Source organism: Triturus cristatus, chromosome 4_1, assembly GCF_964204655.1.
Source record: "Triturus cristatus chromosome 4_1, aTriCri1.1, whole genome shotgun sequence".
NCBI lineage: Eukaryota > Metazoa > Chordata > Amphibia > Caudata > Salamandridae > Triturus > Triturus cristatus.
In genome coordinates, this window is record NC_140585.1 from 771025255 (window position 1) to 771041284 (window position 16030).

The window sequence follows — 16030 nt, forward strand, 5'->3', positions numbered from 1 at the left end:
GGTTTTTTAAATGCTAATTCCTAACTATAACGTGTGTGAAACCTATGGTTTTTTCAGTGAATATATATATGTGTGTGTGTGTGTATATATATATATATATATATATCTCCAAGGTACTCCACCTGACACTGGCTGTTTAGACGAACGCATGGAGAACGGACCACAGATTTTGGTGCTTGTGAATTATTTTATTTCCACAGAATGACAACCATGACGTATTTCAGCCCCGGAGGGCCTTGATCACATGACGCGCTCGTCAGTCAGCACTTGATTTTTATCCCATTTTTTCTTTCTACATTTAAAGTGACAAGTGCATAGGTAACATACATAGTGGCTGTGGACAAAGAAAACATACTATTGTAGATGTTGCATTATGGTTTTTCATTGGCATTGACTTTGTCACATTTACTTATGGATTTAAATATCATGACGTTGCATGTATTCTGCTTTTACACTTGATTTGTGTTTGTTTGCCACTTTGAAGGTTAATACTAGTTTAAATACCCGTTATTAACATTGAATAAATATTGCTCACAATAAATAATTTTTAAAATGGTAAACATAAAATATTAATATTCAATTAAAAACACATAGGATCCTAATGAAGTGCAAAGTATGCAAGTTTGTGCAAATTGTGAAAAATACAGTACATTTTCATTTTAATCGTTCAAAATAGATCTGTTCTGAACCTTGACTAAGGTGCTTTCCATAATGGTTACATCCACTATTGTCCCCAATGCCACTGCAATGCAAAGACAATCAATAAGCTTCTAAAAGTGCAAGTGCTAAAACATCACTTGTGTATTAAAAAGTAGATAGAAAAGATTAAAATGATCATTATACAATTAAGAACATGAATGTTGTGACTATTCGATAGAGGTCCTTTAAGCAGCTTATAGACCATATCATTATCCTGGTCATTTTGATTTTGATATAAATACCTCCAAACTTCCTGTTACATTTGGACTATGCTATCCTTTTAAAATGTATAAACAAGTGAACATATCCCCAGTCATATTAGGACCCCCCAGGCTGTTTGGAATCTAACTCCAGAATGTATGTCGTCTCTAATCTACGTAGGGCCTTCTCTCTGTTGCCTCCCCTTTTGTTGATTGGTATTGTGTCGATTAGATAGTATTTCAGGAGGCTGGCATTGGAGTCATTTCTCTCACCGAAATGTCAAGCCACCAGGTACATTTGATCTTTATTTTTTATGGCTCGAATGTGTTGGAATATTTCTTTGTGCCCCTGTAGTTTGGTACTTCCCACAAATCTTAAACCACAGGGGCACTCGAGAACATACACAACATGGTCGGTTTTGCATGTTAGAGCTTTGTTGCTAATTCTCTCCTCTTTGCTAAACGGAGTAGTATATGATGATTTGGAAATGCCATGTTGGCAGCCTTTGCACAATTTACATTTCCAAAACCTTTTTCTCTGAGCCAACCATGTTAATGGTATTTTGTCTTTAGGGTTGTTTTGTACCAAATCATCTTTCATGGAGGGAGCCTTGCTGTATGTAATGGCTGGTTTGGCGGGTAGCATGTGGCCTATAATTGGATCATTAAGTATGATCGGCCAGTTTCTGCGAATAATTCGATAGATTTCCTTCTGTTGCCCACTAAATCTCATTATTAATCTAAATATCGTGCCCTCACTTTCCGTTTTGTCTGCGTTAGCCGATCGTATTGGTAGGATTGCTTGTGGTTGTCTGGGTTTGAGTAGATCTGTCCTTGATACTTCTTGACTCCTGATAATGGTTGTATCTACACATTTGCTTGTGTACCCCCTCTCCAGAAACCTGGTCCTGCTCACCTTTTGTGCTAATGTCAGTTCTTCTCGATCACTGAAAATACGTTTCAATCTGATCATTTCCCCATACAAAATACTGTGAATTATATGTTGTGGGTGAGCACTTGTTGCGTGCAGCTCTGAATTTCCCGCTGTGGGTTTTCTATGTGCTCTAGTTTCAATCTGTCCATTTTTGATATATATTTCTACATCAAGAAAAAACACTGTACTGGGGCTAATGGTTGCAGTAAATTCCAAATTCATGTCATTGTTATTCAAACAGTTGACAAATGTCTCTGCTTCTGACACGGTCCCGTGCCAGATTAAAAACAAATCATCGATGAACCTTAACCAAGTTTTAACATCACTTTTTAAAACAGACCCGTATTCTCTCTGTAGGACCAGCTCCTCCCACCACCCCATGTGGAGGCAAGCATAACTGGGGGAGAAGCAGGCCCCCGTAGCTACTCTGCGTAGTTGCTGGAACAATGCACTCTGAAACAAAAAATATATTGTTATCCAAGCAAAATTCAATCATGTTTGTTAACATTTTGTTATGATGTTCAAACACTGCTGGTCTTCTACTCAAATAATGCTGAGCTGCTCTTATGCCATCTTTATGATTGATGCTTGAATAGAGTGACGTAATGTCCATTGTTATTAAAAGAAAGTCCTCTTGCAACCTTAAAATAGTGGATTTTTTATAAAAAATCGCCAGTGTCTTTTATGTAGGAGGGAAGTTGCTGGACATGCTCTTGCAAATAGTAATCTACATATTGTGAGGTGTTTTCTGTCAGACTGTTACATGACGATAAAATGGGCCGCCCAAGGGGCTTGGTAGGATTTTGATCTAGTTTAGGGATAAAGTAAATCACTGCAGTCGTTGGAGTCTCATTTTCAAAAAATGTATATTCATCCATTGTCAGCAACCCGGCACTCTTCCAAGCTAAAAGTTTGTTATAAAACATATTGTATGTTGCTTTTAGTGATAGTGTGTCAGTCTTGCGATAACATTTGCGAGCCGACAATTGCCTTGTTGCTTCTTCCACATATTCTTTCTTTCCCCAGAGGATCAAATGGTCTCCTTTATCTGCATTTCTTATTATCTGCTGAAGATCCTTCTTCAACTTTTCCATTAGCTGATGGTACAAAATGTCTTGTCGTGTTTAGGTTTCATCTTGTTTTGTGATTAAGTTGTTTTATTCCAACAATAACCTGCTCGTGGAATATATCAATCGAGTCTCTGACCATTATTGGGGTAAGTGTAGATTTTGGTTTTAAGCTACCCTTTGTAATAGGTTGATGTTCCTCTGTGATAACTGTTTGTTCAGCCGATGTTATTGGCATGGAGAGTGGCATTGTTGTAACTGGGTTTTCTTGTGCCAATGTTTCTAAGTCTCTTAATATTGGTATGTCTGAGGCCGTCAGATTGAAAGGAGGCGAGATTTGTGAATCTTCTGTTATCACGTTGATTTGTGTTTCCTGATTCACTGTTTCCTTTAGCGCATGGAATTTCTTGAGTTTTAATTTGCATATCGCCTTAAAAATTTCCATCCTTGTGAATGCATAGTCAAAGGTTTTTGGGGGGCAGTATGACAGGCCCAACGTCAGCATTTGTTTCTCTTTTTTACTTAGTTTCACATTGGCTAGATTGACCACAGTGTTGTTGGAACTTGCAGGTCTTATTATTTGTGTTTCCATCTTCGTGTATTTGGTCTCTTTTGTTCTATGTTGGTTGGCTTGTCTCCTCTCCCTTCTTCTGACTGTGTTATTCTTACTTGGTTGTTTTGTTGGGGTCACGGTCTCAGGGACTGTCTGCGCTCTTCGCAAAAAAATTCCAATTCTTGTACCAACGATAAATTTGATGGTACTTGAACTCCCCTGCCACCTCTCACCTCAGATTCTGTTTCACTTTCTAAGGCTGAGCTTAGATCGGAAGTTGAGGAGTTAGCATGGGCTCCCTTATAATTTTTTGTTTTGGTAACATTAGCCCCGCTATATTTGGATATTTTTAAAGAGTCATACTTTATCGCGAATGTGAAAATTCGACTGCAGTCATAATCCATTTTGTCCCTGTGAAACTTGAAAGTTTTGCGCTCTCGAATTCTGTCTTCTTCTTTTTTTAATCTTTTGCTCATTTCATCCCGCAGTTTGGCTTCTTCATCCTTTTGATTCATTTTGCTGATATCCTCATTTAGCTGATCGATTTACTCTTGCAATTTTAAACGATCTGCCTCCGGATATTTTACCAATATTGTGCCAAGTCTCCTGGAGGACTCTAAATTCATCTCAGCCCACTCCTTCATCATCATTGGGTCCAGGGCCTCGTAGCTGGGGGCTATTAAAATCCGTAGACCTCTCTGTATTCGCCCAACATCCAAGTACCTTTGGAGGGATTTACCCTCCCACCACTTGCTCTGCTCATTTTTCATTAGTTTCTCCATTTGACATAGTTTCCTCCTGAGGCTGGTTGTGTTACCTCCCACCAGTGCATTCTGGGTGACTGAGTCTAGTTTCGAGCAGCGGGCGTCGTCAAACATTTCAAGCGCTGCAGCCTCTCTATCTCTGAGCATGTCGGCCATCATTACTGTGGAATTTGTATTAAGTGAATAATGGACATGTTCTTAGGAACTGTTGCACCTTAGTATGTGCCTGTTCCTGTTCACTCCGCCCTGTGCTATTGCTAAGGTCTTACCTTCACTTTTCGTATCGGCGTGTCCCGCATCCTCCGACCTGTGGCAGCCTTACTCCAAGATCCTTCAGACTGATATAGCTTGCTGCTGGGGGCAAGTGTTCCTGTTAATCCTCTTGGATTCAAGTCTGTTACTGGACTTCGCCTTCCAACGCAGATGACTCGCCCATTAAGAGGAGGGGTCTGTGTAGAGGGAAGAGCATCCGGCTTCTAATATCCAAGGTACTCCACCTGACACTGGACGAACTAATGGAGCACGGACCACAGATTTTGCACTTGTGAATTATTTTATTTCCACAGAATGACAACCATGACGCATTTCAGCCCTGGAGGGCCTTGATCACATGACGCGCTCATCAGTCAGCACGTGATTTTTATCCCATTTTTTCTTTCCACAATTAAAGTAACAAGTGCATAGGTAACATACATAGTGGCTGTGGACATAGAAATATATATATATATATATCTATATATATATATATATATATATTCACTGAAAAAACCATGGGTTTCACGCACGTTATAGTTAGGAATTAGCATTTAAAAAACCTTAGAAATTCAGTGAAAAAACCATAGGTTTCACACATGTTATAGTTAGCTGGACATTTTACTCGTAAAAAACCAATGAAATTGCCCCGTTATAGTTAGTTCAGCTAACTATAACTCGCACGCGCCCGCAATGCACTGCTGATGACGTCACATATTACATCACTCATGACATGGTCAGTGACATCACTCATGACATCACTGATGGTTTTTTCAGTGAATTTGCAAGGTTTTTTAAATGCTAATTCCTAACTATAACGTGTGTGAAACCTATGGTTTTTTCAGTGAATTTGCAAGGTTTTTTAAATGCTAATCCCTAAATATTTCGTTTTTGAAACCTATGTTTTTTTCTGAAAATTTGTATGGTTTTTTATATGCTAAGTTATGTATTTTTAATTAAAGATATTTTTTTTTATTTAAATAAAATTACTTTATATTCATTTATATATTATCTGTATTTTTTTATAAATTATTTTTTTAAATAATTCAATTTGGATTTTTTTTTTTATAATTTTTTTAATTATTTAATGTCCTCTTTTTTTTTTTTTTTTTTATTTATAAATTCTTGGGGTGCGCGCTCTGAGCGCGCACCTAGTACTATTTCGTATGTTTTTTATGAATTCCGGCGTACGTTATTTACGTACGCAAATATACTTATTGGTGCGCGCTGGGAGCGCGCACCCAGTACGTATGCGTACGTACGTACGCATGCGTCCTACGCCTTTGACGCGGTTTACTTCCGCATACGCTAAAATTACGCGCAATAACGGTCGCGTATACGCGTGCTCAACGTATGCGCGCTAGGTACGCGCATATGACGTATGCACCTGCGCGCTTACGCGTTCGTGCATACGTCATCACGGGGTGCGCGCTCGGAGCTTGCGCAGTGCGCGCACCTCGGGTTTATACATAATAAAACAACACTTCTTATTGGTTATCATTACTTTCAGTTTCTAATTGTTTCAATACCACACCCAATCCCCTCATGGCAAGTCATGTGATCAAGAATCATCACTTTTGATTGGTTTGAAGTACTTTCAGTTCTAGATTCTTCCCAAACCACACCTACTCCCCTCATTATTAGTTCTGATTCCTTTGGAGAAGGAGCTATTCTGTTGTTGAGAGACAATGGCTGAACAGCAACCATCTTCAGACAGTGACCAGGACACTCTTGAGAGGCAGAGGAACAGGAAGCAGAAAGACAGCTTTATATGGCAGTTTTTCACTTTTCCAGAAGGTCAGAAAAAGGTAAATGCACCGAAAGTTACTTGTGTACTTTGTCAAAAAGTCTTGTCACGTGGGAATCCTAACAAGAAATATTCTTTTAGCATTCACACTATGTTGAGGCATGTTGACAAAATGCATCCAGTGACTTTTCGTCGAGCTTCTGGAGAAAACCCTCCACCTGCTCAGCCGACGACATCAGCAGCAGCTCAGCCGAGCACATCTTCGGCAGCTCAGGGGAGCACTTCAGCTGCGATGGTGCCTTCACCTGTTTCTTTACCTCTTGTTGGTCCACCTTGTTTGGCGAGGTTGTCTACACGGTGCACTGATTGCGGTTCTCTTATTTCTGTGGGGGAGACCAGTCTTGATCTCCTTCAGAGAAAATTTGATGCGCATTCATGCACTAGGCCATAGATGTTTTTTCTTTTTTTGCGTTTTTCTCTTCCTGTTTCCCTCCATTAACTCAAGGGCTCTTTTAAGAGCCACTTATAAACTTAACCAAAAAAATTTTTTTTTTGAAAAATTTTTTTGAAATTTTTTTGAGGTGCGCGCACCCTGCGCGCACCCAAGGGTTTTTTTTTTTTTTTTTTTTTTTTTTTGAGAGACTCCCCCTTTCCATCTTATGCAACTGTGAAATCACCAGAGCAATACGCAATAAATCTCTGCCTATAATTCCTATTTGCACACAGAGTCATGTTTTCACATTAGTCACAAAACGAAAAATCTTTGCCAATTTGAATGCACACTTACTGCTCTTTTTTGTTGGCAAGTGAAAATCACTTTTACAGACTGACACATTATGAATCCACGTTTCAGATTTTTTTAAATGCACATGTCCAGACTGCTTTTTCAGACCACAAACCATGTGTATGCTGGGTGACTGCCTACACTCCAGCAAGGGCAACCAGCCTTAGTGATGCTGAATGTATTTGCATTACAGACTGAAACCTCAAAACCCCACAGCACATTATCAGAGCCAGGACCTCTGTTCTCTACACCTCTCTCCACTCAGCAGAACCAGATAATGGCAATCTTTCCCTCTATTTTTCCACACATATACATGTTAATTTCAAATCTCACTGCTTCCCCCTTTTTTTCAAATGTAATCACACATTTCTATTGCTTGAAAACCAACCCTTTTCCAAAAGTACCCTTCCCCCTACTTCACTTCTGCCTAGTTCCCTTCCCCCAACTTGACTTCTGCCTGCTACCATAGCAACAGCTCATGGAACACTGCTATGTGGAGTTAGGTCAGAAGTTCGCCACACAATGTTTCAATTCCACAGAGCAAGAGTGCTTGACTTTTCAAACCTTACAGCAAATCCATAGTACTGTTCTTTGGTAACACATTTTTCTGAACCAATACAAAACACGCTTCTATTATTTTACACATACAGCCTAGTTTTTAGTGTAGAATGGTATGAAACAGCCAATCAGTTCTTTTTTTTTTTATAAAAAATATGTATGCCTCCATTTCCAAACTGTCTTTCATTTCTTTTTACCATTCTACTGAATTACACCTCCTCAGTGCATCCAGATCTCCTTTGAAGATGTTCACAGTGTGGATTGTAGGACACAGCTATGTCTTCTGGAGTGAAAAATTTGCAGAGAAAAGAGGTATGGTGAGAGACCTTGCTTTGCCAAATGTAGACATCAAGTGGATTGGTCAGAGAGGGTTAAAGTGGCACCAATTAATGCCTTTGGTGAAAACCTTTCAACATCTCCCACAGCCTAACCTTATTATTGTGCACTGTGGTGGTAATGATCTAGGCACTTTAACTGGGGTAGGTTTGGAAATGCTTATTAAGGACACCTTTGTGCAATTGATGTCGCTTTTTCCACAAACTGCCTTTGTATATTCTAACATATGCCAAAGGCAAAAGTGGAACTGGTCCAAACAATTTTGTCCGCAGATTGACAAAGCAAGGAAGCACGTCAACAAATCTATTTCTGCTTTCCTCAGAGACTATGGTATGGGTTCCATTTACCACAACAACTTGTGTTACGACATGCAAGACATTTATAGAGGAGATGGTGTGCACTTCAATGATGAAGGGAACAGAGTCTTCCTCTTGAACCTCAGACTCTGCGTCGGTACTTACTTGTAGGTACCGAAAAACAAGCAATAAACACAAGGGCTCTTTTTAGAGCCACCTTATATCTAAACACTTAAATGCAATTTTTTTTATTTTTTTTATTTTTTTTTTTTTCCGGGTGCGCGCAGGGTGCGCGCACTCGGCGATATTTTTTAACAAAATATTATTCTTTTTTTTTGCCCTACAAGGTCCTACTTTGACCCCCTTACAATGCCTACTGGGTCTATTTCTACCCACTCTGCCCCCTTTTCAAGTGCTCCCCCTTTGTTTATCACCCCCTCTTTATGCGATAGACAAAATGGCGGCCGCCGCTTCCTGACTTCCACCGATTCGAATGTTTACTAAGATCTAACAACCAATCAGAATTGCGCTCGCGCACGGCAAGGTGCGCGCACCCAGCGCGCACTCTGCGCGCTTACAGATATATATATTGATTCAAAGGCTATTTTCTCAGAATCTACTGAACAGATTTACACCAAACCTACAAAAGGCACTTCCTTGACCTAGGGACTACCTCTCTGCCAAATTTTGAGTAATTCTGTTCAGCCATTCGGGCTGTAGCTCGTTCTAAAGGTCCTATGGAAAAATGCATGGGAAAAACGCGTTTTGGGACCCCCCTTTTATCTCAGCCCCCGCTTGATGGATCCCCCCGAGACTTTCAGGGTAGGAGCGGAGCGTAGCGCCCCACCTATTTTGAGAAATTCGCGAGGATTCGTCGACCGGCGCCAAAGTTATTCAAAATAGAATGTTGAGGTTTTCCTATGGAAACGTGGTCCTAACTATAACTACCTACTGGCGACCGCCAGTAGGTAATATATATATATATATATATATATATATATATATATATATATATTCACTTAAAAAACCATAGGTTTCACACATGTTATAGTTAGCTGGACATTTCACTCGTGCAAAACCATTGAAATTCCCCCGTTATAGTTAGTGCAGGCAACTATAACTCACGCGACCGCAATCCTCTGCTCATGACGTCAGATATTACATCACTGTATTTAGACACTTATTTACCCATGTCTTCTTCCATTAATATTTAGCTATACATATATTACAAATATTTTTTTTTCAGAAAGACACATATGTCATCAGTGATGTAATATCTGACGTCATCAGCAGAGGATTGCGGTCGCGTGAGTTATAGTTGCCTGCACTAACTATAACGGGGGAATTTAAATGGTTTTTCACGAGTGAAATGTCCAGCTAACTATAACATGTGTGAAACCTATGGTTTTTTAAGTGATTTTGCAAGGTTTTTTAAATGCTAATTCCTAACTATAACGTGTGTGAAACCTATGTTTTTTTCAGTGAATTTGTACGTTTTTTTAAATGCTAAGTTATGTATTTTTTTTTTTTAAGGTTTTTCACCGTGCGCGTACCATACGCGCACGGTGCGCTTCGCATACCATACGCGCACAGTGCGCTTCGCGCACCGTGCGTGAGCTGTGGGTACGCGGTGCACTCCGCGCACCGCGCGCCCACGTTACGCAGTTCGCGGAATTTTTCAGTTTCTACCGTACGCGCACGCTACGTGAACTACGCGATTTTTCGCAAAAAAATTAAAGGAAATTTTGGCCCTTGGGGGTCCTTCTGGGACCCCCTGACAAAGGCTAGGGGGTCAGGAACTGTCCACCCTGCCCCCTTTTCACGTTCTCCACCTTTGTTTTTCACCCCCTCAGACTGCGAGAGACAAAATGGCGGGCGACACTTCCTGGTTTCGACCAATTCGAATGTTTACTAAGATCTAACAACCAATCAGAAACATGCTCGCGCACGGCAGCGTGCGCGTACGGTAAGTTTTACCGTACGCGCACGGAGCGCGCCTATAGATATATATATGCTTTTAAATGCTATTTTCTCAGGAAATACTGAACAGATTTACACCAGACCTGCAAAAGGCACATCCCTGACCTGAGGACTACCTCTCTGCCAAATTTCATGTAATTCTGTTCAGCCGTTTGGGCTGTAGCTTGGACTAAAGGTCCTATGGAAAGATGCATGGGGAAAACGCGTTTTGGGACCCCCCCTTTTTCTCAGCCCCCACTTGACGAATCCCCCCGAGACTTTCAGCGTAGGAGCGGAGCAGAGCGCCCCACCTATTTTGAAAATTTCGCGAGGATTCGTCAATCGGCGCCAAAGTTATTCCAAATAGAATGTTGCGGATTTCCTATGGAAACACGATCCTAACTATAACTATCTACTGGCGACCGCCAGTAGATAATATATATATATATATGTATATATATATATACATACATACCAAGGTGTATTGAAGAATGAGTGAGTGTATGATTGTCTGAATGGCTGTATTAGTAGGTGTGTGGCAGAATGTATAAGTGAGTGATTAAATGTGTCATTCTAATACATGGGTGACTGACTAATCTGTCTGACTCTCTGTATCAGTGTGTGAGTTGGTGTGTAAGTGGTTGCTTAGGTTTGTGAGTAGCTATACAAGTCTCTATATAGTTTTTTGATTGGTTGTCTAAGTACCTAAATGGGTGCCTGAGTGTCTCTGTGGGTGAGTGGGGTGTGTGTGACTCCCTGCATGGATTTATGAGTGGGTGATTCACTGGGTGTATGGGTTCAAGAGTGTGCATGTGAGGGGCTGTTTGGGTGGGTGAGTGTGTGCATGGGTGTGTTGGTGACTGAATGGATGTCTCAGTGGTATATATGTGAGTAACTACATATGTGAAAGGTAATATATGTGAGTGTTGGAGTATATAAATCACTATATGTGAGAGTGAGTGATTGTGAGAGTAGCAGTATGGATGAGTGTGTGCTTGTGTCAGTAATTGTATAAGAGTAAATATGTGTTAGTATCTGTATAAATAAGTGAGGTGGTATGTGTATAACTGTGTAGGTGAGTAAATAGGAGTGTGATTGATTCTTTGCATGACTGACTATCTGTGTAAGTAACTCTATGGGTGAGTGGCGGTGTGAGACTTTAATGGGTGTATCAGTGCATATGATAGTGGCAGTATTGAACACTGACCGCATGCATGGATGACTGTTTGGATGAGGTAGTGGATGGGTCTGTAGACGTAGGAATCAGTGAGATGGTATGTAGTAACTGGTATTGGTGTGTCTATGGTTTCAATAATGTTAGTCTGTATTTTAGAGTGGGTGTATCAAAGGTTATATTAGGGTGGGACGCGGTGCATCAGATTATCACGTGGATGATGTCATCAGTGATGTCATGAGTGATGTCATTTGAGATGTAATCAGTGATGTCAACAGTGATGTCACTGACCATGTCAGGAGTGATGTAATATGTGATGTCATCAGCAGTGCTTTGCGGGGGCGTGAGTTATAGCTAGCTCAACTAACTATAACGGGAGAATTTCTCTGGTTTTGTACGAGTGAAATATTCAACTAACTATAACGACCCTGAAACCTATGGTTTTTTCAGTGAATTTCTAAGGTTTTTTAAATGCTAATTTCTAACTATAACGTCCCTGAAACCTATGGTTTTTTTCAGTGAATTTCAAAGGTTTTTAAAATGCTCATTTCTAAGTTTAATGTCCCTGAACCTATTTTTTCAGTGAATTTCAAAGGTTTTTTAAATGCTAATTTCTAACTATAACGTCCCTGAAACCTATGGTCTTTTCAGTGAATTTCAAAGGTTTTTTAAATGCTAACTTCTAAGTTTAACGTCCCTGAACCTATTTGCAGAAAGAGGCAACAGAAGTCCAGAAAGACGAAGAAAGGTGCAGAATGAAGCAACAGATATGCACAAAGAACCAACAGAGGAGCAGAAAGAGGCCTTGTTGCAAAGTCATCCTGTGCCCCCAACTTTTTGCTGACAGGTACTGGTGGTAACTGACTCTGACTAACCAGGCCTAGAGACAGTGCTATGCTAAAAGACACTTAGAATACAGTGAAATCACCTACATACACTAGGGAAGACTATGCATTGGGGTACCCCGTGATTGGCATGACCTCCTCTTTAAGGCCCTAGTACATAATTGGGCAGGGGGATTTAACTACCTCTAAGTCAGAGGTGCAGAAAGATGCTTCTTTAAGTAGTAGTCATGTTTGCAGAGTGGTGGTGAAAGGGTGCTGGGCCTCCAACCAGCGCTCACGAATTCCACTGCATAGGACTTAGAGGAGGTACCAAGAGGGATTGTTGGCCCCCAAAGTCCCTCAGAAGTAAATTGGACTTCATCCCCTATCCTGTAGTCTGCCAGGAGGGGCGTTTGCAGAGTGGTGGAGAAAGGGGGGGCATGTCCTCCAAAGACGTCTTAGCAATCCTACTGTGTGGGACTTACTACAGGTAACAAGAGACAACCTTGGGAGCCAACTACCCCACCTATTACCTCCAGTAAGTCCCACACAGCAGGATTGCTGAGTTCTCATAAGAGGCCACGCCCCTTCACCCACCACTTTGCAAACGCACTCCCTGGCATGCTCTTGGATGGAGATTAAAGTCCCCTTTGCTCCTGGGGGTCATTTAGGGACCAACTAGCCTACCTTTTACCTCCAGTAAGCCCCACACAGTGGGATTGCTGAGAGGTCACAAGATGGCTGCCAACACTTCCTGGTTTGGAGTGTTGGCAGCCAATCAGATTGAAACTTGTGCCTGGGAGGAGTCATGAATCCTCCTCGGTGCTCAGATATCGAAAGTTTTCTTTTTTTAATTTGTCAGGAACTACTGAACAGATTTACACCATTTAGAAAAAAAGTCGCTTTCTGAACCAAGGGCTACCTGTTTGCAAAATGTGGTGTAATTCCGTTCAGCAGTTCGGGCTGTAGCCTGTTTCAATTTTTCCTTTGGAAATTAACATGGTAAAATTCATTTTGGGACCCCTTTTTTCCCACCCCCTCTTGATGAATCACCCCCGAAACTTTCATGACAAGGGCGGACCGGAGCACCCCATTAGCTGCTGCATTAGTGAATTCCACATTACATGTGACATAAACAATAGCTATTAGACATGAATGACTCAATTCTATAATGAAAATAAAGGTAGGATACGATTAGCACACTGTGCAAACCAGTTCCCAAACAATGTCATGTTTTTTGATGCTGAGTGCCAGCTCGTGAGTAGAGGCTGAGGATGAGTAAATTGGGGGGAAAGGGCTTTGTGGATAACAGGCAGGCAGAGAGACGTGTGCACAAAGAATAGACATGGTTTCAAAATGGATGTCGGGTTTAGGCTAATTTAGCAAGTAAATAGCATATTTGCATAGGCCATACATCATCGGTCCCTGGTTAGAGTGGAGACGTAAGGGTCAATAATGAAAACAAAGTTCAAATGCGTGAGCATACTTAGAAAGTTATTATAGGAAAGTAGTACAATTGAAGTGTACTAAAAAATTGAAAGGAAAAACTCAAAAAAGTTGGTAAAAATCAATCCAAGAAGAAGGTGAATTTCTTACAAGTGTTGGAGATTGCAGTCCGGAAGTTCTTCAGCGGCTTGAGATGCGTAATGTTCCAAGAGGTCATTGTTACCATTGTGAGAAAAAAGCAAAGCGATCCAATTCACATCTTCGAAGTGACAGTAATGCTCCTCGAATGTTGGAGCAGCAATTTGAATTGGCAGGCAATCTGCGAAGTTGTCAAAAGTCGTACATTGCAGTAGATCTTTCGCGGCTGCGCAGAAATCCCATTCCACCACAATACCATTTTGCGTTGCATCCACCATTGCTCTACTGCCTGAACAATCGAGTTCATGGATTTCAAGATACTCCATTACCTGCTGGATATCGGGAGTAATTTTTGGGATGTTGGCAAGGCATACATCCATTCGGCAGTCAAATGGGCAAGTTTTGCAATAGAAAGATGGTTGCACGCAGCTTGTATATGTGTAAATAAATGTCATTTTGTAGCTGGCTCCGATAATACATAAAGGCAGGTAGCTGAAAAGTTGTTCAATTTTTTCACGGTATTGATGTTGCTTCGCGTAGAGGCGTATTCTGTCAGAGATGCTTGTTACCTCAGGGGCGCAGTCATTTTTTACAAGCAAAAATGGTAGTAGGATGGCTACAGCCCGAACTGCTGAACGGAATTACACTTAATTTGTCAGAAAGGTAGTTGTTGGTCCAGAAAGTGACCATTTTGTTAAATGGTGAAAATCCGTTCAGTAGTTGCTTCGTTAGTTAAAGAAATTTCCACTTGTATATATAGTGACCCAGAGGATCCGCCATCCCTTCCAATCTGACTAGCTGCTAAGCAGGATTTGTTGCCAACCATCAAGTGGGCAGGGTAGTGATCCATAGGGCTCTTGGGGGGGTCTCACAGGGACCCCGCAGAACCCAAAAATCATTTTATTTTTACATTTTCTGTGGCAGTCGCGCTGAATCGGGGAATTTCACGGAAAAGTTCAACAAAAATAAATCGAGGGCCCCCGCTGCCCCAGTGACAACCACCTCCCTGGGATTATTTCTCTTTGAATGGTGGGGTCCTCTTGGACCCCCCCAGCCCCGGGGACCACCACATCCCTAGGTCTTTATGGTAAATTAATGTGAGGGGTGCATGGATCCCCCGCAGCCCGGGGGGCAGCCACCTCCCCAGAGCTTTAATTTGAATTAATGCAGGGGCTCTTAGAGCCCCCACAGCCCCAGGACCACCACCTACTTGGGGCAAAATTAAGTTGGCCCTAGACACCACGACCCCCTGGGTCAGCTCCTGCAATGTCCCGGGGTGCCCAACCCTGGGACACTGCAGTTTGCTATTGCTTGGTGGGAGCACCACTCCCTTCAAGCCATAGTAAACTCTGCTCTACTTCTAGTAAGCAAGAACAGAATAATTCTCTTGCTTACTAGAAGCGGAGCAGAATTGCTTTTGGACAGAGGGACCTGCATGTTCTGCAGCTCCCTCTGTTCAAAAGCAATGGTGGCTTCCGCAGGACACAGGGAGCCCGCAGGGACCGCGGGGTCTTCAGGCAGGGCTGAAATTAGACTAGAGAAGGGGGGCAGCGCGCCCCTTCCTCAAATTCATAAAACATAATTGATCAAATCAAAGACGGGCAATTCGCTGAAAGCAACACCCCCTTTCTCCACCACTCTGCAAACGCACCTCCTGGCTCAATGCTGGTTGGGGGATGAAGTTCCCTTTGCTCAAGAGGGTCCTTGGGGGCCAACAAGGCCTCCTGTTACCTCCAGTAAATCCCAATCAATGGGATTGCTGAGAGGTCTTTAGAGGACACGCCCCCTTTTTCCACCAATGTGCAAATCCGCCTTCTGGCAAACAACTGGTTGGGGGATGGGGTACTCTTGGCTCCAGAGGGTCCTTGGGGGCCAACAAACCTCCTGTTACCTCCAGTAAGTAAACACAGAGTGCAATTGCGAAGAAGACTTCAGAGGCCACATCCCCTTTCCTTACCACTGTGCAAACGTGCCTCCTGGCGCACTGCTGGTTAAAAGATGATGTTCCCTTGCTCCTAGAGTGTCCTTGAGAGTCAACAAGCCCTCCTATTACTTGTAGTAAGTCCGACACAGCGGAATTGCCGAGAGGTGTTTGTAGACCACGCCCCCTTTCTCCACCAATCTGCAAATGTATCTCCTGGTGCATTGCTGGTTGGGAGATGGAGTCCTTTTGATGCTGAGGGTTCCTGTGGGCCCAGAAGCCCTCCTGTTACCTCTGGTAAGTCCACAACAGCTGTCTTCCTTACAACTGGTCGGAAGCGCAGCCCCCTTTCTCCACCACCCTGCACCTGCAAACGTG